Consider the following 23,232-nt stretch of genomic DNA (forward strand, 5'->3'; position numbering starts at 1 on the left):
GATGAGCCAGTCATTCTAGAATTGATTTTTTAAAAATAAGCTGGCCAATAAACGAGAATCAACATAAATTTAGGGATTTTTCTTTTAAAAGCAAGTATTAATGCAGTTTTCACAGGCCCCTATATTCCTTAAGCATCTAGTAGGTCTGAAGGTGGGTAATTTAGCTTTAGTATAGAGAATGTGACAGCTGATGAAAAAAATCCTCCAGTATTAGTCTTAACTAGAGAACTTGAGTTGTCTAAGGAAATAGAGGTCAGAGAAGGCCTAGTGGGGGAAAGAACAACGAGCCTGGTTAGAGCTGACAAAAACTCACCCTGTGGTTTAAACAGCCTGTGATGACTGAGCAAGCTCCCCTATCCTCAGACCTAGGCTTTCTAATTTGTAAATGCAAAGTGACTTCTTTTTCAGCCTCTTGGGGGAAATCCTCAGAACAGTGAACCTGCTACCTTCAGTAATCTTGCTGTCCTGAGCCCCAGCTGTTCTCAGATGAAATTTCAGAAAGTGACCACCGGAGTTTCCTGAGTAAAGGCTCCAGAGTCCACCGAACGACCAGCATTAGAGGAATGAAGTTTACCTGTCCCCAGTAATCAGCATGCGATTAAAAAAAAAAATCCGTGGGGCACCTTTTCTTTTCTAGGCTGCAGTTGACTGCGGTTGGCTCAGGCTGAGTTGTTTGGGAAATGCGAGTTTTGCCTGGCATGAGTCAGCACTGCCTGGGTCACTGCCCGCTCTGTGGCAGTCTTGCTTACCAAAGATATGTCCCCAGGCGGCACCATTCACTTTGCCTGAAAGCCACTGCTGTTGGTTCCTGAGATGATCTCATCGGAATATGGCTCCAAGGACTCAGCGGCAGGAACTGGAGGCAGCTTGCTTTCTGCCGAGGCAATGTTTTGAAACAGGCAAAATCAGGTAACCCCAGACCATTTCTCTTAGTTTCATTAGCTAGACTGAGCTGCACTAGAAAATCCTTATTCAGAAGTGAGTTACTGCCTTATCTTTGGGTATCTTAAAGGTAATCCTTCAACTCTTTGGGACTTACAGGGGAAAAGTTTTCATTTCATTTGGCATCTGGATGTGGTTTTAGACCTAATTAGACCATGTATTATATCAACCTTAGAGAAGTCAAACAGATTTACAGCTTTATACATCTTTGCTCTTGTTTTCTGTTCTTTTTGTGTCTTGTGAGAAATAGTTTAGTCAAATTAAACTGTTGTTAAAGAAAGAGGGCAAACATATTTGCTTATCTACCTAGTGATCATGAATATTGAATTGTAGAGAATTCAGTCTACCAGTGAGTTTCCATATTCTTTTCTGAGGTATTAGGAGTGTTGTAGGCAGTTAGGCAAATGTGAGCAGAGTAAGGACAATGGGTCAGGTACAGAAGGTCACCGCGTGGAAAGCCCCAGGTGCCTAGCAAAGGACAATTGTAGAGTGGGACCACACCCCCACGGTGACTTTCCTCCCTTAGCATATTGCTGGTCAGGAGGTTTGGAACCCCTGACCTTTCCTCCCTAGAGATAACATTAGACCTCAGCTGTATTTCAGCTCCAGGCCCAGATAAGCAATAAAACCAGCCATGTCTGGACCAGCTGCATTGAATAATGACCCCCTGCCCTGCTGCAGGCCAGTCAATCAGTGGAGACCACAACCCTGAAAGGACACTCCTGGAAAAATGCTGAATATGCAATTGAGATCTTCCCCTGGGACCTCCCCTAAAATCCTCACCCTTAAAACCCTTAGGACAGGACCCTTTTCGCTCTCTCTCCTGGCAGCAAGCCCAAGGACCCCCTCTCTCACTCCCCCTTCTTCCGCATTGTTGCCATTAGCTTCCTCACTCCCAAGCTCCAAGGGCCCTTCCTTTACCTCTTTAACTTGTTTCCTAAGCCCATTTCTTTTAGGAATTACTTTTTCTACCTCTATGATTTTCCAAATAAATGTTCTCTTACAGTTTGGGTCTTGGCTCTGAATTCTTTCCTAGCCAGAACCCAAATGTCAAGGTTACTGAACCCAGGTTTGGTACAACAGGAAGAACCTCCCATCATCCCTAATTCTATTGAGGCTATTGCCCTATCTCCCTCCTCTTCACCTCTAAACTTTTAAAATCTTCAAACACTAGGTAATTGCCCCCTTCCAAGTTTGCTTCTGCTCCTTACAATGATCTCAAGTATCCATGTTCTCTTTTGCCTCAGGTCTTTGCACAAATAAGCCTTCTCTGGACACCCTGCCCCAACTCAGCCCTAGTGAACTGGCTTCAGCCCGGAAGTCACTTCCTCTATGAAGTCTCTTCTTACTCACCAAGACTGATGGGTACTCAGGAAAGCCCTGTGTTTACTCCAGTCATATGATATATTGAGCATCAGCTTCTCTTGTTAAAATTATATCCGGGGTGCTTGGCAAATAGTAGGTTCTCAATAAGGGTAGAATGAGGAAGAGCCCATACTCTACTTCCACAACTCTGATCCTCTTAGCAACCCTTTATTTTGGCTCCCACTTCCATTATCCTAGTGATGTCTCCCTGAAGATCACCAGTAAATTCCTAATTCCCAAACCCAGTATTCTGGTTTTAGCCTTCATTTGACTTAATCTCTGCAAAGCACTTGGCACTATTAAACCATTCTTTTTTCCCGGCAACCCTCTTCATCTGGCTTAGAGGCCCCCTTGTCTCTTCTCATTCTCTTTTGATTATCCCATACATGTTGAGGTGAGTCAAGGCCTTGCCTTGAGTATGTTTTCATTTTTCCCCCACCCCCTTCCTCTAAGGATCTCTAATATACCCATACATTCAGCTATGCTCAGTATTTCTTACCAGCTCGGCTATTTCTCCCAAACTTCAGATCCTTACTTCCAACTTCACAGATCTTGACAAATTTTGTCTAATTCGACAAACCTACTAGGTTGTTCAAAAGCACCTTCAATTCAGCACATGCATGTCATTATCTCCCCTACCCAGTATCTGTTATCTGCTCATATTGCTGTATGTTTGAACTCTGTTAATTATATCCAGAAAATCTTCCTGTTTACTCTTTTTATGCCTTATGTTCTGTAAGTATGCTAAATCCACAGCTACTAAACCCTTTTGTTTACTACTGTATTGAAGTACTGCTTGAGGTGTGTCTTTTCTTTATTCCCACTGTACTGCCTATATTTACCAGAGGTCGAAAACTAGATGTTTTGTTTAACGAACCCAGTGGCTTACAATTTTGTGTGCGAATGCTTTTAGGCAGGGCCTGCACTCTTCAAAGGTTACAGATACCACCGTTCTCCCAGATCTTCCACACTAAAGATTTTACCCACTCTGCCTCTAGGCATTTGAGTTTCTAACTTCTGGTTCAGACCTTAGCAAATCTTGACCTGACTTTTGCCACTCCATAGGTCTTTCTCTGCTCCATCTTCATATTGTTGCCAAAGTTATTTTCCTAAAGGCCAAATCCAATCTTTTCCGTCTCAGGTTTTCAGGGTGGCATTGGCTCCTTATTTCCTGCTTGGCTCTGATAGGTAAAGTCCTTCACCATTGGACCCTGCCCTGCCTGTTACGATTACCCGTCTTATTTCCTCCTTTCCCAGACATTTCTCTCCTGCACTTTGCATCTTTCTAGTTCCTGGTTATACAATGTCCTTTTAGGACTCTGCTTTTTCCTAGTGGCCTCCTTTTCTCTAACTGGCAAAGTGCTCACCCCCACCCCCAGGAGACTTAGTTCAGATGTTACACCTTTTCTGACTTTCTCATATAGAGTTATTCTTTCTTATTTAGATTTCTGCAGCACTATGGGTCTCTTCCAGTACCAGTGGTCGGCAAACTCATTAGTCAACAGAGCCAAATATCAACAGTACTTCTTCAAAATAGTCTGGTCCAGGCAGAAAACCAACTTCTGCGCACGGGCCACGAAGTTTCAATCGCACTGTACGCGCGCCCGCATATGGTATTTTGTGGAAGAGCCACACTCAAGGGGCCAAAGAGCCGCATGTGGCTCGCGAGCCACAGTTTGCCGACCACGGCACTAGTCTGTTGAGTTCCTGGCCCCTGACCTATTTCCATCAGACAGTGGCTGAAGTGGGTCTTCAGGATCAAACCACTAGTCCAAATGCCTTTATTACTCTTGGCAGTATAAGAAAATTTATAAGTTCTCTTACAAAATGGCATGTTTTTGAGTTCTGTTTGATGAACTTGAGCCCGTGGTGCCTTGTTCTGTATGTCACCTGAAACCATTAGCTAACCATTCAAAGTTAGTTTAAAGATTTATAGGGCTTGCTAAAACTGAGTTCCATAATGTCACCTAACATTTTTTTAAAAAAACATCTCTTTTTCTTACTCATTTATTTAATTGATTGTAGAGAGGAAAGGAGAGGGATAGAGAGATAGAAACATCAATGATGAGAGAGAATCATTGATCAGCTGCCTCCTGCATGCTCCCCACCGAGAATCAAGCCTGCAGCCCACGCATGTACCCTTGGCCGGAATCGAACCTGGGACCCTTCAGTCTGCAAACCAATGCTCTATCCACTGAGCCACACCAGCTAGGGCTCAACATTTTTATAGTACTTTATAAAATTATTCCCTTATATCATTTTATTTGATACCTACAATACCGTGTGTTGGGTAGGCTTTATTATTTCTACTTTACTGGTGATTATAAAGCTACTTCTGGCATCTAGGCATATAGTCAGGTAAGACTCAGAGAGAAAATGTGCTTTTACATTACCTTAAGCAACTTGTTTGTCTCTTTGTAGTTAAATGTTGGGTTCTACAGCAAAGGTACCTTTGCTCGGTATGCAGATGCTAAAACTCTTTCCTTTAACAAGGTCCCTTTATTTTTGAGGTAGAAAGAGGAGGTACCCAGAGCCTGCCTCACCTATGGAAAGGCCCTGACAATGTTAAGAGACCTTGATGGAAATTAATGGTGTGCCCACTCCAACCTCTTAAGCTTTGCTTTTGTGCTTCAAATGTCTAGAATTTGTTAAAAACCTACTACAAAAATGGACTGTCAAACAAAGTTGATGAGTGAAGGGAGTCATCACAAAATGGAGTAAGCCTAGTATTTTTAAAAAATGGTAATTTTTTTCATTTTTGAGAGAGAAACATCCATTTTGTTGTTTCACTTATTTATGCCTTGATTGTTTGCTTCTTACATATGCCCTGACTAGGGACCCACAAACTTGGTGTATGGGATGACTCTCTAACCAAATGAGTTGCCTAGCCAGCTGGAGTAAGCTAAGTGTTAAGAGCAGAAAAGGTTTCACAGTAATTCTAGTAAGTGATTAAGTTTGTAGGGTAATTCACAACTGTGGGGGTGCTAATCCAATATAATAAAAGCCTAATCTTCTAAGTATCCGGTCGGCCGGTCAGCCGTTCAACCAATGAAAGTGTAATATGCTAATGATATGCTAAGGCCACTCAACTGTTTGCTATGACATGCACTGACCACCAGGGGGCAGACGTTCCAACTGGTGGGTTAGCTTGCTGCTGGGGTCTGGCTGATTGGGACTGAGTGAGACGGGCCGGACACGCCCTGGAGTCCTCCTGCGGTCCCTCCCCAGCTGGCCAACCTTCCATGTCCCTCCCCAGCTCCGATCATGCACCGGTGGGGTCCCTTGGCCTGGCCTGCACCCTCTCGCAATCCAGGACCCTCTGGGGATGTTGGAGAGCCGGTTTCGGCCCGACGCGGAACGACCGGTCCCTATAATGCGCACTGACCACCAGGGGAAAGACACTCAACGCTGGAGCTGCCCCGTGGTGGTCAGTGTGCTCCCACAGGGGGAGCTCTGCTCAGCCAGAAGCCGGGCCCATGGCTGGCGAGCACAACAGTGGTGGCGGGAGCCTCTCCTGTCTCCGCGACAGCGCTGAGGATGTCTGACTGCCAGCTTAGGCCCTCTCCCCATGGGGAGAGGGCCTAAGCTGGCAGTCAGATATCCCCTGAGGGCTCCCGGACTTCGAGAGGGCGCTGGCCGGGGCTGAGGGAGGGCCCCCCTGCAAGTGCACGAATTTCATGCACTGGACCTCTAGTATGCTATATTTGGGACTATGTGGAATTTGATTATAGAGAGATGAACCATAAGGGCTAGGAAATAATCTGTTAGATACTGGTATGTGACATCTATTTCTGGTCCCCACATACTTAAGAGAGGATAAAGATGATTAAAAAGTTAAAAAAAATAAGTCATCATTAGAAGTTTTTTAAAAAGGAAAGATTTTAGCCTAGAGAAGGAAAAGTTAAGGCATGGCTTGATTATCATCTTCAAGTACAAGAATGGTTTCTGCCAGGGGGATTTTGATTAATTGTTCTTATGTACTTCAAAGACTTAAAAAGGAAATGGGCTTAAATTGAAGGAGGAGTAATTTTAATGAATATGAAGAAGTGTTTCTTGATCTTCAAAGTTGAGAAACGTTTGAATGATTGCTAAAACAGAGTGTCGAATTTCTGACTGTTTCAGTTATCTATTACTGAGTAACAAATCACCCTAAAACTTTTAGTGGCTTCAGATGACAACCATTTTATTGCTCATAATTCTGTGGGTTTAGTAGTTCAGGGAAGAGGGACATATTACTTTTGCTCTATGTGATATTGATTAGACTGGAGGATTTATCATGGCTTCACTCAAATATCTGGGGACGCAGCGCTTGGCTGTTGGCTGGGACATCTTGGTTCTCCTCCATGAGGTCCATTTCTCTCTTGGCCTCATCATTCATTAATTTAGATCAGGCTCCTTTTACATGATGGTTGACTTCCCAGGGGCCATAATGGAAGCTGCAGGGCCTCTTAAGGGCTGGGTCTGAGAGTCATACATCATCACTTTTGCTCCATGCATTTGGTTTAAGTAAATCACAAGTGTAGCCCACATCCAAGGGGAGGGGACACGGACAAGGGTAGAGGGTCAAAGTCACACTGCAAAGGGGCATGGAGTATGGTTGCGATTATTGTTACCAACTTTGGAAACATTTTACCACACCAACCTTAGAGATTTTTAATGAGAGAATAAATCAATACACATTTATTGAATAGGTAGTTTGGGCATATGATTGGCTATATATTAGAGTCATCTGGAAGCTTTTTATAAGCATGGTCTCCTTAGGTACCATACATGTGACTCGGTATCTCCTGAGGGGGTTGGCACATAAGAGACACTGTGTCTTTTCCTCCAGGTTACTCTCAGTAAAATGACAATGGGGTTGGGAAAGGGAACAAAACGGATAGATATAATATTTAAGGCAGAACGTAGGTGCTTTAAGACAGGCCTGCTGGTCTCGTGCTTCCAGGGCTTGGCTGAACCCGCCACCTGGCGTGCTCTACCTTCCAGTCAGCCTAGTGTAAGTTACATCTCATTCAGTTAGCACATCATCAAAGGAGTGTTTCTTTTCTTTCTTTCTTTCTTTTTTTTTTTGATAAAGGAGTGTTTCTTGATGCTTCACTTTTTTCTCATAGTTTCTAGCACTTTTTCCTTCATAGCATTTTTTAGTTTATAATTACATATTTGTATGATTATTTGGCTGATGTGTGATAGACAAAGTAGGTCTGCTTTGCTTTCCAGTATCTAACATAGTGCCTGCCTCATAATAGGTACTCAGTAAGTATTTGTTGAATGAATAAGTGGTTGATTGAATGCATGAATGAATGAAGTGATAGTTTAATTCCGTTTTAAAGAGTGATTAGAATTTTGGACAGATGGAGCAAATGAATAGAAAATCATAGTTCTGAAGCAGAATGTGTGGATTATATTGCTCATATAATTTCAGAATATTGGAGGAACTGGTTTCAGAAGAGATGAGGGTTTGGTTTTGAGTGTACTTGGTATGCTAAATTTGGCGTCAGGATATCTAGCAGGCATTTAGAAATGAGGTACTGAAATTGAAGGGTGAGATTCATTCCAGATATTTAGATTTGGAGTTATCTGAATGAAGACTATGCAACCTATTCATTCAGTGAATACTTATTTGAGCTTCCGTTGTGTGTCAGACAACTGTGTTTAGGGAAGGTGAGCTGAAGTCTGACTGATAAAGGAACCAGCTTCGTGAGAAGAGCTGTGGACAATGTTCCAGGAAGGAGAGGAACCACACGTGTGTAGGCCTGGGGGCAGTAAATAATTTATTATTTTTGAGGAACTGAAAGGAGACCACCAAGGGCTTAGAGTGAGGTGCAGGTAGAGAGGGAGAACATCATGAGATAAAGTGAGAAAGGTAGGCAGGGCCCATAACACATGGGGCCTTTGTGGGCTATATAGGGAGTCTAGGCTTTACAAAAAAAAGCTTAGTGGGAAGCCACTGAAGGCTTTAAAGCAGGAGAGTAAAAAGCAGAGATATATATATATATATATATATATATATATATATATAAAATATATATATATATATTTTATTGATTTTTTACAGAGAGGAAGGTAGAGAGATAGATAGTTAGAAACATCGATGGGAGAGAAACATCGATCAGCTGCCTCCTGCACATCTCCCACTGGGGATGTGCCCGCAACCCAGGTACATGCCCTCGACCGGAATCGAACCTGGGACCTTTCAGTCCGCAGGCCGACGCTCTATCCACTGAGCCAAACCGGTTTCGGCGAGAGTATATATTTTTTAAATAAAAGGTTACCCTGACTACTGTGTAGCAAATAGAGCAGCAAAGAGGGGGCAACTATGGAGGTGTTTGCTGTAGTTCTTGAGAAAGAAAGTGGCATATAAGGCAGGGTATGGCAGTGGACATAGTGAGAAGGGGATACACATTTGCAGGATTTATTTAAAACGTGGGACCAATGTAATTGACTAGTGAAGGAAAGGAAGAATGGTTAGCATGGAGCCCCAGGGGACATTTAGAGGACAAAAGAAGGAACCAGGGAAGAAGAGGGAGGAAGATTGGTCTTTGAAGTCAAAGGAGTCAAGCTACTGTACTCTAAGTGGGAACTAAGGGGAAGAAGGAGACCGTGAGAAAGACTGAAAGAAGAACGTAGGTCATTGGTGTATGGGGAGGTCATGAGGGTTAAGGACTTAGGAAAAAGCCAGGCGTTTAGCTGTCAGAATATCATAGGTGTCCTTGGAGAAAAGTCTTTCAGTAGAGTGGAATGGAGTGAAAGAACACGTGTATGATGTGAAAGTGAAGCCGAGTACCAGCTACTCTGTTGGGGAAGTTAGGAATTAAACAGAAGGGGAGGCAGAGCAGAGAGTTCACTTTGTGCAAACCTGCACAGAGAAGTATGTGTGAAGGAAGACAGGTTTTTCAAAACGGTAATGGACCACTATTTACTGAGCATCTACTCTGTGCTAGGAGCTGTACCAAGTCTATTCCATTTATGTTTGTCTTTGAACAGTTTGTCTAATAGTGTAGTGACCTCCAAAATGGATTTCCAAATGATAGGGGAAGGTAAGACCTTCCTTTGGGGTATGGGAAGGAAATATTAAAAGTAAGTTCTTCTGTATTTTTATCTTAACCCTTTGAAATTTCTTTTTAGTGTTATATTTTGGATAGAACACAGTATGTTTGTATAGTAGTACTTGTCTACTTTGCTGTTACACATAGATATATTGGAGATGTGCTATTTAAAAAAAAAATTAAGCCTGATGGTCAAAAATGATGGATTCTATTGGTCTAGTGAACAAAAGGGAGTTTTTGAGATGGAGAGAAAAAAAGAGGCAGAGAGAAGGATGGGAAATCAACATGCAAAGTAGTCCGCGTGTTGTTTTAAACCTCTTAGGAACCCTGTGAAGTTATTTCCTCCATCTTACAGACAAGAAACTGAAGACTGGAGAATTTAACTTGTCCAAGTCATACAACGAGTTAAGTGGTAGAATGGGGATTTGAAATCTAGTTACCTTTGAAAACCTTATCACCTCACTTAGTCTTTTCCCTCTTTATCTGCCTAATGCTTTTTCATATTTTTCCAACTAATTATCACAGTGATTCTATAAGAAATATATTAAAATAGTCATTTTGCTGTTGAATCTGACACAGATGAAACACTTAGTTTAAGACCACATATCTAGTATGTGACAACCACTGGACTCCTGATTCCAGTGTTCTTTCCACTGTACCACTGTTGCCTCAATAAATGGATGGAATTGGTTGTTTTGGTAAAGTAGGTGAGGAGGTTTCTAGTTATCTGACAAAGAAGTGGAAGAGGGGATAAGGTTTGGAAGATTACTTTAAATAAAGTAGAAGATAGTAATAGTTTCCATTTGTGGAGCACTTTGTGTGTAAGGCTCTGCATTAATGACCTCCAGGTACTCTGTAGGTAATGAAGTCTAGGTAAGTTAAGCACCATGAATAAGGTCACTCAGGAAGACAGAGTTTTGACTTCAGGCCCCATGTCCTAAACCTTCACAACAACAATGCTCTTTGGAAAGTTAATGTGGAAACATCAACTAGAGGTGAATAAAAGATTTTCAAGCCCAGTTATTGCTTTCCCAGTGTATGAATTTGTTGGGAATCCGGTAAATAAAGGCTTCTGACTTTTCTGTAATACTTGGTAGCTCCGGTGTTGGAGAGGTTGGGGAGGGAAGGGGAAGAAAAACAGAATAACAGTTCAATAAATCAGAAAAAGGCTCCACGGTACAAGAATGGCAGATTGCAATTTGTGTCTTATATTCATTCTTTTTTTGAGTTTTTTTAAAAAAATTATTACTGATTTTTAGAGGGAGAGAGATATAGAAACATCGATGTGAAAAACATTGATCGGCTGCCTCCCACACCACACACCAGGGTTTGAGCCTGCAACCCAGGAAATGTGTCCTGACTGGGAATTAAACCAGCAACCTCTTGTTGCATGGGGTAGATGCTCAACCACTGAATCACACTAGCCAGGCTTTAATTCATTCCTTACAATAAACTTATTGTAGTTCTATTTGATGCAAGGTATATTGGAATATAGAGGAAAGAATGCAAAGATGGATATGATGGAATCTTTGACCACTAGAATGGTTAGAGAGGGAGATATAGTGCTTCACCATAGGCCATGATTGAAGGGTCTGATAGAGGTGGAAGGTGGAGAAGTAGTAACCATATTGGCTTGTTGTAGATCGAGGGTGGCATTATGTAGGGCTGGCCTGGTGGGTGCTATCTAGCTTCTCAGGAAGACCCTTGAGGGCTTTGGTTACTATGCTTTAGGTCTGGTTCTCAGGACACAAAATGTATTTTGTTTTGCACCTGAAAATGATAGGTCTTTTGGAGACAGGGTTCTATTTAGATTTGAGTGACTGTGCTTAGAAAGGAATGCCAATTTATTATTTTAGAGTGAAGGATTCCTTTCCTGTTAACAGGATTCTGGATTTTGCTAGGATATTGCTTTTCAAGATCTGAGAAATGAAATGTAATGATATAAAGCTTGCTTGGTGAACATGGAATAATATGATAAAATAGTTTGTGGGGAAGGATACAGTTACAAAAAGCTAAGATTATTGATTGCTTACTATATGCCAGGTATTGTACTAAGTGCTTTGCATACAGTAGGACATTTAATTCTCCCAGTGGTCCTCCTGCAAAGTAGGCGCAATTATCCTCAATTTACAAATGAGGAAGCCAGGGCTGTCTCCAAGATGGTAAGAGGCTGGACTGAGATGGGTACCAAGTCCTCTGACTCAGCCCATATCCCTGGCTGCTCCTGTATGCTGTTTCCATTTAAGCTTCAGGGAAGGATCTTATCCCACTGCAGAGAAAATGGGGTGTCACCTAGCTTCAGCATTTCTCTGCCGTGGGTGATTCTGGAGTTGAAATGGCCGCCTCTATTCTTTTTAAAAAGATTTTTCTAAGTTTCTTTGTTGACCACACTTTGACGTGGCCACATTCTTTATTTAAATATATGAATACCATTGTCCTCCTCTCCTTATTTTTGGTTTGGAAGACATTGTATCTTCTTAGAGGGACTTTACATATCTGTACATATTGCTTTTGTATTGATTTTATTATCTTAATTTTATGGGTTAAGTTATGAGATTTCTCCAGCTCCTAACTTGTCAACCTCCCCTTGTTCCCCGCCTCCTTTTCCACTGGATTTAAATTCAAATTCCGAGTTTGATTTTGAAGTACTCAGTCTGACTCCAATCCAGCTATTCAGTTTAGCCATGGCTCTCTGGATCACTAGTTATTATTATTACCATCCCTCCCTTTGTGCCCACTTATGTCTCAACTCAAATCTAATTATTCACTGTACCTATATGGCCTTGATTGTCCTACTTGGGTGTCCTTGGTTCTGCTGTGTTTTCTGCTTCGAATATCATTCTTTCTATGGAGCCTCTTTGTCTGATCCCTCATTGGCAGTAATCACTTTCTCCTCAGGGTCTCAATAAAGGATTATTTTCTGTCTCCTTTATGGCACAGTACATACATTTCAGTTGTTTGTGGACATGCCTTTATCTCTTACTAGACCAGAACCTATTGTGCAGGTCTATCTGGTTGACCTTTGTATCTCCTCTGGTGTCTAATTCAGTTCCCTGCACACAGTGAGCATTTGATATCTGTTGGATGAGTGAATGAACAAACAGAATTTCAGATTTAAGTGTCTGCTTGTTGGTTTAGATTTCTCCTTTCTTTGCTTTTCTCACTCCTTTTCCATTTCCTTTTCTTTCAAACTTGCTGTGCTTTCTCTTGCACTGACTCACAGAACTTCTTGTCTTCACCACTCCCTTTTTTTACCCAGATTTTGCCTCATTCTTTCCCCATTAGCAGTCACTGTGTGGGAGTGCCACATGCTGCTGGTCAGATTTTCTCCATCCTTTTGTGGCTGGCTCTATTCTCTCCAGGAATCATATGACCGGCGTGGTTGCATTAAGATCTTAACAAAAAGACCATGTGTCAAGAACAGTCCTTAAGATTTGCTAGCCTGTTGCTTTCAAGTGGGAAACGTTCTGATCGACATTTCAAGGGAAAGGGAAAACATTCTTGGGTACTTGGAAGGTGGATGAATGCATATATTCACACTGTGGGATTGGGATGTTAGAGGCATCCTATTTGACCATAGAAATAATGCAGGAAGCCACAGAAGCTTCTGCTAACTGTTAGCATTGAATCCCTGAAATTTTTTCTACAGCTGGAAGAAACATTAAGAGATTAGTGTAATCCAACCCTTTCCAGATGAGAAAATAGACCCGAAAAGGCTAAATGACAAGTCCATAAAACGGGGATATTCATTGCTTTGTGTTTACTCCCAATGCTGAATGTGACTTGGGAGAACCACTTCCTCTTTGAAAGCAATGAAAGTTTTGCTTGAAGTGGAGGCTTTGGTCTCTAAAACTGAAGGCTTTTGCAATGCTGAAAAGTAGACTCAGGTTGGTAGCAGGTTGGACCACTCTCGGAGTTTTTTTTTTTTTTTTTTTAAATATATTTTATTGATTTTTTACAGAGAGGAAGGGAGAGAGATAGAGAGTTAGAAACATCGATGAGAGAGAAACATCGATCAGCTGCCTCCTGCACACTCCCCACTGGGGATGTGCAATGAAAGTTTTGCTTGAAGTGGAGGCTTTGGTCTCTAAAACTGAAGGCTTTTGCAATGCTGAAAAGTAGACTGAGCCAAACCGGTTTTGGCCTCTCTCGGAGTTTTGCTTCTGGGAATCTGCTCAGTGGGAACTGGCTGACAGAAAATTGTTCCTTCTATATTTAAAAAGAGGCCAACATTTAATAATAAAAACATCCATTATTTCTTGTTATTTTCCCCAGCACCCATATTCTAAGTTTTGTTTCAGGCTTAATTTTCTTATCTTAGCACTTTTGTGTTTATATTGTTTACTCTAGGTCAGATGTTAGTAGAAGCATGGGAAATCCAGAAACTGTCTGAGAGGCCCATACTTGTTTGTTGGTGCTTTTCAGGTGACTCTTACCTGACTCACAGAATAATATGTTTTATTGTCATTGAAATGCTGTCCAGTGAACCAGTTGTTGGTAGATATGAAAGTCTATCTACCTGTTTGTGGCTAGGGAGCAGCCCTGTATAGAGACAGCCCAGAACAGGAAGTCAAGTGCAAACAGGATGTGCTTGTCTTTACTGTAACTTGTGTGCCTGTGTTTTGAAACGTTCTGTGGTTAAAAAGACTTCGAGTATTTGAGTGTGGCTGAAGAAGTGTCTGCTTCTGGTTTGAAAATGAGGTAAGGTACCTAGACCATTACTGCCCTTGCCTATATACAGGTCTTTCTTCTAGGGATCAGGTCTTTCTTCCTGATGCTGAGGCATTGGAGTTTTCCTAGCTTGCACCATTATTACGTCCCTATCTATCTATCTATCTATATATATATATATATATATATATATATATATAAGCCTAAGTGACCCTTAGGACCGAACGACCGGAACGACCAGTCAGCCGGTCACTATGACGTGCACTGACCACCAAGGGGCAGACGCTCAACACAGGAGCTGCCGCCTGGTGGTCAGTGTGCTTCCACAGCAGGAGCGCTGCTCAGCGGTGGCAGGTGCAGTGGGGCCGGGATGAGCTGTGCCCACCCGGGCTTGGGCTCCTTCCCGGCCACCTGCTGCTTCAGCACTGCTATTCCCCCCCCCCCGCCCCCCACCCCAGGGATCCCAGATTGCACTGTGAGAGGGTGCAGGCCAGGCTGAAGGACCCACCTGTGCACACATCCGGGCACCGGGCCTCTAGTGTTTTATAAAATGAAACCACCGAATTGACTGATTGTCTGGTAGCTGTGGGATTCAAGCTGTGCTTGGCTATTATTTTTTAAATAACAATAGAAGATCTTAGCCTAGAGTTCACCAGCCTTTCAAAGTATAGGTTCCTTTTGTTGGATTCCAGGATTTCTAGCACATCTTTTGAGTGTTTCTCCAGTTCCTAATCTAGGCAGTGTAACAAATTAGTCTTTGAGTTGAAAATGTTTCTTTGAGGATTGAAGGCTGGATCTAATGCTAACTGCTGAATTGTTTTACCCCTAGGCAAGTTTCTGGAGAAGAGATTAAATAAGTAATCTGTTTGTGGGTCATTCAGCTGGTAAACAGCCTTAGGAACCCCTATTTTCTGGACCCCCCTCCCATTCTTCATTGTTTCCCACTGTGAAATCTGCTTCATTATGTTCATCGGGGGGCTGGATTGGCTATAGAATAACTAATTTTGGGATCTTTGTGGGTTATTATAACTGCTCGAGTTATTTCAGAACAGGTCCATTCTGATGGTCTCAAACCATAAACTAATGAGCATGAGGCAGGAAAAGGTCTGGTCCTGCTTTTTGTGCATTCTGTATCCTTGCCACGTTGCAAAGAAGACTAGCCTTTCACTCTTGTAATTCCAGGACCAAATGGGCAAAGTAGTAGCACATTTCAGCATCGATGAGAATAGCATTACTTCCTGATATCAGCACAGGTGTCTTTTTTTTTTCTTTACAGGTGTCTTTTTTCTCAGGAAAAAAGGAGTAGGAAAGATGAGCCAGTTTGCACTTTGTTGTGGGACATATAGGCAAAGAGTAAAACCTGGAGATCAGGTTAAGCACGTGTCACAAGGAGAGAATATGGTGAGAATACAGAGGTTTTCTTTGTATTATTAGACAAACTAGAAATCTCCATTTCTGCTTCTTGGGATAGGTACTAAGCATCACACATCCTGGCAGGAGCAGAAAACATTTTGGAAAGTCAGCGTAATTTTCAGATTGAGATCAAACATCAAACCAAGCCAAAGGACTGTGGAAGGAAGCGGGTGGGTAGTCTGAATTCACCCTGGTTTTATCACAAAATCCCATCTGACTTCAGTGCAGTGCAAGCAGTTATGGAGCACCAGGTGGAGGGCAGAGGTGTATGTGTTCAATTCTTTGAATTTGGTAGAGAGAAGGGGTTGAGGCGCTAAGGGAGAAAGTTTAAACCACCTGGACTGTGGGAAAAGTGACCAACTCCTTAGCACTGGGGTAGAATTGGGTAGAAATGTAACAGCCTAGGGCTGCATCCAGGATAAACTACTTCTGACAACCGCAGAGAGGAGTTCTTTGGGGATTAGAAAATTAAGAGCTGGTGGGAGGGGCCTGGAGCCATTTAGTTCTTAGATCATCATTGGAAAACTAGATTGAGTCTGATTAAAGGTATCAGCATATCTAATAAAAAGATAGATGGGGGATATAGCAGATAAACTTTGTAACTTTAAAGAACCTTAAAAAAGTTATTCATGAAATTATTTATAGCCAACTTTTATTGAGTATCTATTATGTGCTAGGCTTTAAATACCACTAGAATCTAGTCTTTGTTCATTCCGTATACTATAGCTCATTTGGCTATAGTAACTCGTGCAGTCCACTTTGGAAAGGTAAAATGCCTAATTTTGATACTAGACCGAATGCCTATCTTGAACAGCTGCCTTTTCTTAGGGCAGAGGAATGCCAGAAATCCTCTCCCCTGGTCTCTGGCTTCGTGAGCATTTTTTATCCTGGTTACCCATTAGTCAGTCACTGTGATAATATCTCGTGAAAGCAGCTTCTTCCCTCAGAAGGTCCATAAAAGCTCATCCAGTAAGTCCTGTTTCCTGCACAAGAGAGTATGCGGGGGATCAGTCTCTTTATTCCTGATGAGCTTTGTCATCAGTTTTGATGGAAGAAGGATCCTGTGGTAATTAAACTGCAGGTCCGTTTATTCTGTTTTCAGCATTGTTAGGAGATTTTACTCTGAACTGCTTTCTTTTCCTGATTGACTCACCCTTTGGGGCAAAATGCCTGGGCTGAAATTGAATGTGTAGGTTTCTCTGCTGCAGTGTTCAATCTGTCATCTCCTAAACTTCACACTAAGAAGCAGCCATTTAATTGGTCAGACCTCGAGGGTGATATTTTGGCACAACTCCATTGGTTAGAATTACTTTTCCCTGAACTTCATAGCAGATGCTGAGGTCCCTCTGCAGATATTTGTCATAGACTAGTTGAAACCAGGGAGTTCCCAAGAACATTTATTACTTGTGATTATTATGTATGTTTTTCTGTTGTTTACAACAGTTACCACTTCAGGAAAGAGCTCATTTATTACCAATAGCAAGTGAAATCTCTCTCCTTTTCTTCCCCTTATTCATAGTGCCACCTTAACACTTTATGCTCCAAGACCCTCTGTTCTATTTCATAAATCCTTTTGTCATGTTTCTCTTTCCACCGTGCTTGTGCTGTGCGTGTCAATAGCAACAGGCAAAGCTCTGCTTAGACCTGGTGTATCTGGTGGAGGTTTGTTTCTTTGATTTCTAGGATTTCTTTTCTGTTAGTTTACTTCTCCATTTGCTTTTTGCGTGTTCTATTTGTGTCCTTTGCAGTTCTCATCACAGCACCATTCCAAACCCAAGCCCCTGGAGACATTGAAGCCTGAAGTGATGGTCTGTTGTTTACCTTTGAGGCTCTCTCTTTCTGGTTTTCTAATGCTGTATTAACCATCAGTTTTAATATTTTTCTGTTACTTTTGGATAGTAGTCTGTTACCACTCTTTTCTTACCGGTACTTCTCAAGTAATCTTAGTAGACATTTAAAAATTATCTTCAGCATGTATGAGGTAGGCTTTTCCTTACAAATATTTATGTGGTTATATGTGTTTAAACCCCTTAATTTGCTGATGACCCTGGAATCATGATTGGGGAGTTTTCAAGCATGAATTTCTGCCTCACCCTTAAAGCTCTAATGCTGTTACCATTAGTAATACTTCAATAAATACCTGGTGATCACATTTACCTGGCACTAAGGCTGGGACTAATGCTGTAAAGTAGACTCACTCTTGTTTCCTGTTTCACTTTCCACACCTAACCATGGGAGATGAATATTTTAAAAAGAATTATACTTTGAACGTCAGCCCAAGGACTGAAGGGTCATGGGTTCGATTCTGGTCAAGGGCATGTACCTCATTACCTCAGTTGCAGGCTCTATTCCTGGCACTAGTTGGGCACATGCAGGAGGCAACCAATCGATGTGTCTCTCTCCTCCCTTCTGCTCTCTCTAAAAATCAATGGAGCCCTGGCCAGTTTTGTTTAGTGGTTAGAGAATTGGCCCGTGGACCAAAAGGGTCTCAGGTTCGATTCCTGGTCAAGGGCATGTACATTGGTTGCAGGTAGGGGCGAGTGTAGGAGGTAACCAATCAATGGATGTGTCTCTCTCATGTCAGTTTTTCCCCCACCTCCCCCCATTACTCTCTCTAGAAATCAATGGGAAAAATATCCTTGGGTGAGGATTAAGAACAAAAAAAGAATTATACAAATTGTTAGGCAGTTGTTAAATATAGTGCTACTTAAATGCTCATCCCCTCCGAATGCAATCACCATGCAATGCAGAGACCTTGCCAGTTTTTATTCTTGGAATACCCAGCAACTAGAAGAAGGTTTGGCAGACAGTATTGCTAAATAATCAGATGAATGAATTAAAGTCATCGGGAGGTGTACAAGATGCCATGAGAGCAGACGGGGTCAGAGGTTTTCCTGAAGAAATAAATGCCACCTGCGGGAGGTAGGTGGGAGGCTGAGAAAATAACTTGAGGGAGGTTCCTGAAGTCAAAATAAGCTTGGCATTTGAGGGACTGAAAGAATGAAAAGGTAAGGGAGCTGGAGCTAAGAGCAGGGAGAGGGAGGCCCTGAGCTCTGAGGATTTCCTTTCAGTTTTATTTAATGGTTACCAGTGAAAAATTTATTAAAAGGAGGGTAATAGAGCATTAGTTGTAGTTGACACAATTAGGTCAAAAACCCCTATTCAGCTGGAACAAAGCTGGCCAGAATGGAAACTGAAACACATCCTAAATGTCGATTAAGGGCTTTATCTTTAGAAAATTGGGGTCTATCTATAGCTCCTGTACCCTGAAGTTGAAAGTAGGAAATGCAGATGACTTCCTGGATGTAAAAATTAAAATGCTGGGGGTTCCCAGGGATGGTTTTTCTGTCCACTCCAAGTCTTGAAAGGTTGGCTTGGTGGGTAGGTATCCCTTTTTGGTGTCCCTAGAAGGGACTAGAAATTAGTATTAGGTGTTTCCTCCCTGCTAGCCACTTTATGTGATTTCTGTTGTCTTCTCTCTCAGGCAGTCCATTAATCTGCTCTCCCAGCGCACAGGCCCTTGAATTCCTCGTGCTAAGGGTAGGGAGTATGGATGGTGAAAGAAGACCCCCTCTTTCTGTCGACTACAAATTAATTAAAACACTGGACTTACATTCTGTCACTCTCTAGCTGTGTGACCCTGGTCCAGTTACCCAATCTTCTTTATTTACAAAATGAGTATTTTAATTCTGATTTTTGCAGGATTATTGTATTAAATGAGATAATACATGCAAACATAACAACCCACTTGGCACATGTTAGGTGTTTTGTAGTGTTTTTACTTTTTTCTTAAAAAATGAAATTTTCTATGGATCATTTGAGAAAGGGACCCCCTGAATCTAAATAACTCCCCCAATTTTCCTCGTGTCTGCTGCTGGAATTAACAGCACAACAGAGTCTCTCTCTCTCTCTCTCTCTCTCTCTCTCTCTCTCTCTCTCTCTCACCTAAAGCGTCTAAAGCAGTGGTTCTCAACCTTCCTAATGCTGCGACCCTTTAAATACAGTTCCTCATGTTGTGGTGACTCCCAACCATAAAATTATTTTCGTTGCTACTTCATAACTGTAATTTTGCTACTGTTATGAATTGTCATGTAAATATCTGATATGCAGGATGTATTTAGGTGACCCCTGTGAAAGGGTCGTTTGACCGCCAAAGGGGTCGCGACCCACAGGTTGAGAACCACTGTTCTAAAGGTTTGATAATTTTTATTAAAGTACTAGAGGCCCGGTGCACGAAAATCGTGCACTGGGGTGAGGGGTGTCCCTCAGCCCAGCCTGCATCCTCTCCAATCTGGGACTCCTCGGGGGATGTCCAACTGCCGGTAGGGCCGATCCCTGTAGGGTCTAAACTGGTAGTCGGACATCCCTCTCACAATCCGGGACTGCTGGCTCTCAACCACTCGCCTGCCTGCCTGCCTGATTGCCCCTAACCACTTCTTCCTGCCAGTCTGATCGACGCCTAACTGCTCCCCTGCCAGCCTGATTGACACTTAACTGCTCCCCTGCCAGCCTGATTGCCCCCAACTGCCCTCCCCTGCAGGCCCAGTCGCCCCAAACTGCCCTCCCCTGCAGGCCTGGTTGCCCCCACTGCCCTCTCCTGCAGGCCTGGTCGCCCCCAACTGCCCTCCCCTACAGGTCTGGTCGTCTACGACTGCCCTCCCCTGCCGGCCATCTTGTGTGAGGGCGTAATGATCAATTTGCATATTACCTCTTTATTATATAGGATTACTTGTGAAGTGGAGAGAGAAGGCTGAGCCTGAGCCCTAGCGTCTTTGAAATCTTTACCATGTCAGTTTGTATAGAGGCTCTGGAAGCTGTTTGGGAGAGAGGCACATATCTAACACTAGAGGCCCAGTGCACGAAATTCATGCATGGGTGGGGTCCCTAGGCCTGGCTGGTGATCAGGGCCTGTCGGGGCTGGGTCAGACAGGGCCTGCCAGACAGGACCTGCTGGACGGGGGTAGTGATGGGGCATGGGAGGTTGGCTGTCAGCCCCGAGGAGGGAGGGGCCCTTGGCCCCCCTGGGAAAGGGGCTGTGTCCACCACTACCCACCCCCAGTTCCCTGTCCCAGCCCGGGGCCTGAAGGCCCCGCTGGGGTCAGGAGAGGAGGCAACAGTCGCTGGGTGGGGCGTGGAAGGAACAGACGCCAGATGCTGATGTCGCTGGCCAGCCGCGGAAGTTGGCTGTGGGAGCACATTGACCACCAGGGTGCAGCTCCTGCGTTGAGCGTCTGACCCTTGGTAGTCAGTGCACGTCATAGCGACTGGTCGACCGGTCGTTCTGGTCATTCGGTCCTAACGGTCACTTAGGCTTTTATATATATAGATTAGCCCCATGCCTTATGATAATGCCTGCCATTTACTGAAGTACTGCCTTCTGCTTTTTCTGTAAGATTGAAATCCTGGTAACTTGCCTCATGCCTTTACCAGCAAAGGTATGCTCTCTATACTGATCACCTACTCTGTCTCCCGCTGTGACAAAAAGGCACATCCATTCGTGTTGTACTGAAGCTCAGAGAGGCAACTTTCTCAAGCTCATTCAGTTACTGTGTTAGAGCCAGGATTTAAGGTCAGGTGTGACTGTGAGTCTAAAAGCAAAGTAAAATGTTTATTTGGGAACTTTCTTTTTTTTTTACTGGTTTGTTTTCTAAATATTTAGCCCTAAAGTGAAATTCTTATCTAGGGACTATGCAAATTGTCTGTTAGGTTTTAGAGCCTGGGGGACTGTTTTCCTCTGCTGTGTGCCAGCCTTGTGAAACAGCCTTGTTTATGTCCCGCCCACAGACCACTTGAGCAGGGCTGTGGATCTCATTTAGGCCTTGGGTTCTAAAGTTCCACAATATACTTGTGGCCTCTGTGACTTAGGTGTTCTGAATTCTTTAGTCTCAAATAAATAGCTCAGAAATAATCTCAGTATCACAGAGAACATGCTTCATTGTCCCACACCCAGCAAGTGAGACCAGTCTGCAGTATGGTTTACTCCGTGGGTTGCTTACTTACAAACACAACAGTTGCCCTATTTGATGCTCGTGTTGCCACCAGCATTGTGAATCTTCCCCTTCCGAGGTGGACACCTCAGGCAGGTTTACTGGAAAATTCCAACTGCGATTCTGAGATTCTGTATTGAATTAAACAGTTTCAAAGGGCGTTCAAGTTACTTTTCAGACAAACTTATTTTTCAAAGTAAGCAGCCTTCTACGTGGAGAGATGATTTTAAATTTCAGGTGAGTGCTCAGAATAATGATTGATTCCTTATTATATGGGTGATGTGATCAACTGTGCCAGAGCTCCTACCCAGGTCCATTGGGTGGTAGGAGACGTAGACTTTAGGTAAACAGAGAGAGAGTGGGACGATGGCTTTCCAGCCAGTCATCACTATTGAACATCTAGGCTGTTGCTGTTTTAGAATTGTAACTTACAATTTCATGGTAATTTATTTTAATGAGCTATCTATGGAGCACTTACTATAGGTTAGTTAGGCACTTTATGTATGTTACCTCTCATCCCTACACTTACCTTCCAACAGGGGAGGTATTAACTCCCTTCTGTAGGTGAGGAAATAGACTTAAAAAGCTTACCTTGCCGAAACCGGTTTGGCTCAGTGGATAGAGCGTCGGCCTGCGGACTGAGGGGTCCCAGGTTCGATTCCGGTCAAGGGCATGTACCTTGGTTGCGGGCACATCCCCAGTGGGGAGTGTGCAGGAGGCGGCTGATTGATGTTTCTCTCTCATCGATGTTTCTGGCTCTCTGTCTCTCTCCCTTCCTCTCTGTAAAAAATTAATAAAAAATATATTAAAAAAAAAAAAAAAAAAAGCTTACCTAACTCGCCCAAGGTTAGCTACCCTTTGCTTTTGATAAGGGATTTTTTTTTCATAGTCACTTTATGTCATATAAATATTGATAAAATGCTTTGGGCTCTAAGGAGAGATAACTAGTACTTGCTTCACTGGCTGTGTTGATAAAATACTGAATGTTCTTTTGGTCTCAGTTTGTTCAGTCCACAAAGTATTTGAGTGTCTGCTATGAAGTGGCCGTGTGCTTGGATGATGCCAGTAAAAAAGTGAAGACAAAATAAATATAATTACAGATGATGATAGTTATCGTGCAGGAAACGAAAAGGTCAATGAGAGTGTATGTGACTGAGGGGGATCCTCTAAATTGGCAATACTCAAGTTGAGACCTGAAGGATGACAAGGAGCCAGGAGAACAAGCTTTTTTTTTTTTTTTTTTTAATATATATTTTATTGACAGAGAGGAAGGGAGAGGGATAGAGAGTTAGGAACATTGATGAGAGAGAAACATCGATCAGCTGCCTCCTGCACACCTCCCACTGGGGATGTGCCCGCAACCAAGGTACATGTCCTTGACCGGAATCGAACCTGGGACCCTTCAGTCCGAAGGCCAACGCTCTATCCACTGAGCCAAGCCAGCTAGGGCGAGAACAAGCTTTTTAAGTTTGCAGGAAGGATCTTCTGTGCTTGAAGAACGGAAAGGATACCATGGCTTGAAGCTTAGTGAATGGTGAGGAAAGGAGCATGAGGTGAATTAGAGAGGTAGTCAGGGGCTGATGGCACACGCAGGGTTTTCTACTCCTAAAATGCAGTGGAAATCCATTAAAGAGCTTTAAGTGTGTGTGTGTTTTGGGGGGAGGAGGGAAATGGATGATGCCTGTGGAGAAAGAATCGGAGGGGGGCAGGAACTGAAGCTGGAGATCTAGTTAGGAGGCTGTTCTAGACTGGAAATACACGTAGAGCACCAAGTCCCTGCCCTCATGGATTTTTTTATTTCAGTTAGG

At 43.0% G+C, this 23,232-nt stretch overlaps 1 protein-coding gene across 2 annotated transcripts in view; it reads left to right on the forward strand.

Moving 5' to 3' along the window:
* The first annotated feature begins 765 nt into the window (after positions 1-765).
* The window catches only part of RFFL (ring finger and FYVE like domain containing E3 ubiquitin protein ligase), a 48,891-nt gene continuing 26,424 nt past the window's right edge, over positions 766-23,232 (forward strand). Inside the window, exon 1 of one of the 2 annotated variants that reach the window (XM_014467326.2) lies at positions 766-909. The gene's annotated coding sequence lies outside the window, so the exon portion shown is untranslated. Of the gene's footprint in view, positions 910-14,021; positions 14,055-23,232 lie in introns of those variants that run through there. The other variant, XM_023743387.1, reaches the window with a different exon arrangement.

Source organism: Myotis lucifugus, unplaced genomic scaffold (genome assembly GCF_000147115.1).
Source record: "Myotis lucifugus unplaced genomic scaffold, Myoluc2.0 scaffold_387, whole genome shotgun sequence".
NCBI classification, from domain to species: domain Eukaryota; kingdom Metazoa; phylum Chordata; class Mammalia; order Chiroptera; family Vespertilionidae; genus Myotis; species Myotis lucifugus.